The sequence below is a fragment of the Copidosoma floridanum genome, unplaced genomic scaffold (assembly GCF_036245765.1).
Source record: "Copidosoma floridanum isolate Cflo_tuat_1 unplaced genomic scaffold, Cflo_Japanese_pri ptg000040l, whole genome shotgun sequence".
NCBI lineage: Eukaryota > Metazoa > Arthropoda > Insecta > Hymenoptera > Encyrtidae > Copidosoma > Copidosoma floridanum.
Window position 1 is genome coordinate 5,238,352 of NW_028321917.1, and position 6,000 is coordinate 5,244,351.

A 6,000-nucleotide genomic window follows, 5' to 3' on the forward strand; every position below is an offset into this window, starting at 1 on the left:
AAATAAAATACATAATATATATGTCACAGTATCAGCAATCGCGATCATAAATGTCGTGATGATAAACTAATTAAGTAGTCATTACAATGTTTACTTTAAAACGTCATTAAAAGCACATTTAACATTTCAAGTAATTTATAAATATTAGCTATGAATTAAGCTGTGCTAGTCTTTTTGGGTGGGAGTACGTGCATATAACTATAAATATATACAGTGCAGATTAGCACAACCAATAGTCAAATCTCGCATCAAACGTATCAACGTCACGTGGTTGTACAGCTCGTGCATCGTAACTCCGAACAATCAATTTCCACCAATTTCAGATTAGCGCGCCAACATGCCGTAATTTAAACCATCACTTATATTATACATATATGTATACACGAGAGTTTCAGCACGGCGCAATTGTCGCTGGCAATAATCTTATCTCCACTAGCCCAGGAGCAGTGTTCACGCGCGTATCATTGTGCACGTGTAAGCCAGGAGACGTGATATAAACACACGGGTTGTAGGGAGGTAAGTATATAGAGAGCCGTACTTGCGCGTTTACAGCTGCAATAGGCGTCTCCGATGCGATAAGGCCTTGCAATCCGAAAAGTCGCGCGGTCGTTTCTCCTCCTCCGGCTGTAATTTTCACGAATCTCCGATTACACGTGGATTCATGCAGCGCATATGCGCCCTTTGCTATATATACCTGGCTATACATGCATATGTGTATTATACATGCACGTGGGCGAGTATAATAGAGACCAGAAATTACCGTCTTGCGTAATCGATGATCGACCCGGTCCGTTTTTCTATCCATCTGAGAGTGTGTACCATTAGCTGCAGGGGCGATTGTGTGTCCTGGAAATAAGTCGTGGAATGCACAAAGTATAGTGTAGTCCCGAAGCGGTTGATAGGTATTCAGTGCGGGCCAGCAGGGCATTTAATGGAAAAGTCTACGAAAAGCTAAACCTTTTTTTTTTCCTTATGGCTCTGGGTGGTTTTTATGGATTTTACTTCTTTCAGGTGGATGGGGGAGTGTGGAAATTATCGAGGCGCCGGACGATTCGTTGGGAGCTTGGGAAAGTTTTAATGCTCATTTTTTCCTTACTCGCGACCCAAAGGGTCTCTATGTTCTCGCGTTTGGTCGATCGGTCGTCGACCGTCCCATTGATGGATGGTTGGCCATTTTACTTTCCTTAAAAGAGGCCAATATCAATATTTACGTTTTTCTTGGTTGGTATCTCTGTATAACTTACAAACGGGGGGTTATCTCGATAGTGTACTGTTTGCCATTGAAGATACCAACATTTCTATACACTGCGTTCGTAGTAATTTATTAATAAAACATATATTTATTGCGCACGACGAGGTGTACAACCTTTTTCCCAATTTGAGTCTTACTTGTCCTAGGTCACTGCATTTTAAAAAATTGAGGTTTCAGTGGTCCATTTATACGTATACTCAAAAAATAAAACCTCACATCGATTTTCAAAGCTTGAACCGGTAACAAGTACTGATCTACAAAATAGACTGCAGATCTTAACATTTTACAGCGATTATCACCATTTAGAACCGCAATTTTTACTACTAGATGACATTGTGTTTACCAGTTTCACTTGAATTTAGTTATATATGTATTATTCATCGCATGAATTCCAGTATCCACATGTAATTTCAATCTATATTCTCAAGAAAAATTTCTTTTTTGGCTTATTTCCACGGTCTGAGTGCCTATGAGGCTCTTTTACCGTCAAGCTTGAATCAGATGGCGCCAGGGCACGTCGCGGCTGTCATACGTACACACCGTCAAATTTACAGTTGTGTATTGTGTTCGTGAGCCTATCTGTGTAATGAGCAAAGCAGAAGACATAATTCCTTTGTAAATGATTGCTGTTGTTTGCAGACAATTTTTGTTTGCATTTACGTTTAAAGATAGTAGGAAAAATGAAGTGCAGTGTAATATCCTGCGATATGAAAGTGCAATTTAAATTTCCTTCTGATAGTGTGATAAAAAAAAAGTGGCTCGAAGCAATTGGGAGACCAACATTTTTGCCGCTCCCAAGTCATGGCTTACCTGTCCACGAGTTTTGCTTTTCTTTCACTGACTCTTGCTCCTTTCTCTTTTAAAAGCTTTTTCAATTCTGAAACTTTGAAGCTCCCATAATATTCTTTCTTGTCTTCCTTATTCATTTCAAAATTTCAAATATTGCGCTTTACCACTACACTTTAATTTCCTGTATACATACAATACTGAAAAGTAATGTTGTGTGAGTGAGACGGCCATGACAGCCGCGACGTGCCCTGGCGCCATCTGATTCAAGCTTGACGGTAAAAGAGCCTCATTAATCGAAAATCGAACCACGCGATCTCTTGAAGGGTATTATTTCCATGGATGTGTAGCATATTTTGACCACCGATCCAATGACCGTTCATTATAAAAAACCAACATTCATACCGCCACACGATCACGTATCCATGCAGAGTAGCGGTTGTCACTAATCACCGTCGTATCGGTAAAAATGCCAAGCATTAAAATCTCGTTAAAAACAAACAGAGTCTTCTGATTTGATAAAACACCGTTGCTTGGATCAAATTTGAAATCAATAACCCTCGCGTGCGTGTGTAAGTGTGTGTTACTTTATCTATCGCCATTGAAGAAAACAAAGCGAAAACAACACGCAAATCCCTTTGTTGCAAGCGCAGCATTTCGCTCGAAAACTGTTCACTCGTGCCTTATTCATCATACCTCGCGCACGTATACTTACTGTCTGCATAAATGCACATTCACGATTCATCATCATCTTCCCCGATACGCGTATAGGCAGTGTAGCACAAAATCTAGACCAAAAAAAAAACCCCATCGCACGATCCTCGGAGCAAGCGACTTTCTCGAATTTCCGAATCTCCATCCGTGGAAAAGCACTCTATCTCTGCAAACATGCACTCCGCAAATATCCCCGGCTCTCATAAAAGACATATCCATATGCGCGCATAATATACGTACATACATACACCCCACACGCTGGTGCAAAGCTTCGGCCTCGCATCGCATAACCGACCAAGTCAAAACGTCGCAGATACACACACACCCACACCACCAGCAGCATTACTCACCCGCTACCACCTATATATACAATGATAAGGAGAGCGCGGGAGCGTGAGCTCATCCCGCGCCCAAAGTGGCACGTAACGCTCCTCTTTCATCCATCCTTCTTCTATCCGCGGCTTCCCCTGCACCTCTTCTTTTCTCGTTTGCCAATATTAGGTATCCTTACGTAAAAACTGCGGCCGTTAGATTAACATCGAGGCGATGCGCAAAAGATCTTCCGCGCCAAACTTTTTCCTGGAAGGCGGTGTTTTATCAGGTTTTGAGCGCACTTGGGAGAGTTGGGAGTACTCTAACCTAGATTACAACAAAACTGCACATGGTAAAAAAACTATTCGTACGTGACTGCCGACTTGCAATGGGTGATTTGTACGAGCTCACTAAAGGCGAAATGACGCGCTCGCTGTGAACTGCACTGGATCGCGCAATACACAAGCCCAATGAATCGAGCGCCTCCCACCCCGTGACGGAGGAACCTCCCATTCGGTGATAGCAGACGAGTGGCAGCGATCAAACGTGCGCTCGGGCCCGTCGTTTGTGCTATATTAGGAAATGCTGATGTAATTAAAAGCTCCTTCGGGCAGACAAGCCGTCGCCGCTACGGCTGGAAACTTTCCAAGTTTTGTTTGTACCTTCTGTGGATCTTCTCAAACAGTTGCGTAGCTTCCTGTGTATGTAGCAGTTTTACGAGCCAAATCGTTTTCTCCCCTCTTACGTGATCAAAAACTATATGACATTATCCACAAGCTCGCCGAGAAATGGTCTTTTTTTTTTTCATTCATTCATAGGATGCGGTACTCGATTCGTAAGTCAGCGATCTATATTACCGACGAAGTATTTTTTTAGCTGGGACGGTATTTTTTCAAGCTGATTGCACAATACGCGAGTATAGAGGTACTATATTGTAACCTAATTTATCTGATGAAGTATTGAGCGAGAAAATGATTGTAAATTTGACAAGCTGTTGATCCAAAAATGGTAAAAGATTATTTTAGTTTTTGGATCAACAACGATTCACATTGATATGAATTTACATTCATTAAAAATTGTACCTGATAGATTAGTTGAGTCTGAACCGAGTGTTTTTATTAAAAACACAACGATGCAATGATCAGCAGACATTTTACTTGTTAATTTAATTAATCATTCTAGTTCTATTTCCTTTATAGTACTAGTTAATTGCCATTTAGCTTGTATACAAACTTTTTGTGTTTTTCTACCTCTGAAACATCGACATATTTTATGTCCTAGATTGAGCTGGGGCGTATCTACATTTGAATACTTGAAATAATTTTAAGATAATTTTGAACAAGTGATAGTTATGATCAATGATTTAGTAATGACAACAATATAAATGTGAATTGTAGTACGCCTATACTGTGCTTATCGATTTCGACATTAAAAAAAAATTATTTACATATCGGTATTTGGAAACCGTGAAACTCCGCTCTAATCGGCATATGATAAAGTACGCACTTATCCAATCGAAGTTACGATAGTCTTTTTTACTAATTGCAATATTTTTTCGTTTCATATAAAATTGAGTACTATGGAATTAATTACAAATAATTGTTAGATTCTACTCAAGCTGTTATGAGTAACCTAAAACGCTGATTGCACACCTGTTTTCCAAACAAGTTCCGGTAAAGGCTAAAAATGAAATTCGACCTTCTCGTATGTAATAAAAAAATTAGCTCACTCCCACAATATTTAAGTAACATACTTTGTACTTGAAAAAACAAAAATATTATGACAGCGATCGACTCGTATTGAAGTGACAGTGGAATTTCCATTACTACACCCAACATCAGCCACTAAAGTATAGCGTTTTTTTTACATGTGTAGCGCGAAACGTGCGATTACTCAGAGACACGAGAGACGCATCTAAAGTGCAATTTCAGCACGATACGGTCTCACTCTTCTCATCACGCTGTGTTTTTGCCGAACATACACACACATATATTTTGTATATATATATACACACACGTTGGTAAGTGCTCCGCTTCTCCCTGTCTGATATCACGCTTATACCTACACGTAAGTATATATATTTATGGCAGTGGGAGACTCGTGAACAAGACGAGCTCTCGAGAGCGCAGGTATAAAATATAGCGCATGCATGGCCGTGTTTGGTGCTGATTTTACGATCTTACGCTGCGATCGGGGAATAAATCTGTTTTACCTTTTATGAGATGATCTTCCTTTAGAGATTCGGTGACGAGCAATTGGCTTATTTTTAGATCTGTACCACTGTATTGGTGCTCTGCGCTATTTGGTGTGATAAACCGATGCCTTGGTGGATAAAGGTGGATGCTCGATTTTTCACGGATTATGGTAGTGGTTATCTCAATACTATACTTACGAAGAGTACAAAAATATTTCTCTATGCGAAGAATCTAAACTCACTTTTACAAAATCCGAAACCTTACACCGTGTAGTAGTCGTAGAGTCGTACGTTGATGGGCGTATTACTTCAAAACATCACTGATAAGTCGCATTCCGCGAATGAGTCATTGGCATACTGCACGCTGTAACAGTATAGATGTAGGTATGCTTTACTTTTTCACGCGCACACATTTTTTTTTTTTTTTTTTTCATTCCGTCCGTAACGTACTTTATATTGAATTACTACTTGAGAATGAGCGAGGCTACATCGTATCGAATAAACCTTAGCTTGCACAATATTTACTTTGAAGGAGATCGTTGAATCTTTTGAGACAATTTTCAGTGGCAGTGTGTCTAGGGATCCTTTAGTATCATTGTTTTTATATTAATTTCTTATTTTTAGTGCTATTGATGCAGGAGTTTCACTAAAGTTTTTTTTAATTTATCCAAAAAAATTTGATCCATCCATTTTTTATGCACTGATTCAGAGTTTTTTTGTTGTTGTAAATATGAAGTCATTG

The 6,000-nt window shown here is 39.6% G+C and overlaps 1 protein-coding gene across 1 annotated transcript in view; it reads right to left on the bottom strand.

Moving 5' to 3' along the window:
* LOC106641550 (uncharacterized) overlaps positions 1-3,416 on the bottom strand; it is a 64,146-nt gene extending 60,730 nt beyond the window's left edge. The window contains exon 1 of the mRNA XM_014356013.2: positions 3,103-3,416. The gene's annotated coding sequence lies outside the window, so the exon portion shown is untranslated. The remainder of the gene's footprint in view (positions 1-3,102) is intronic.
* Between the last annotated feature and the right edge of the window lie 2,584 nt (positions 3,417-6,000).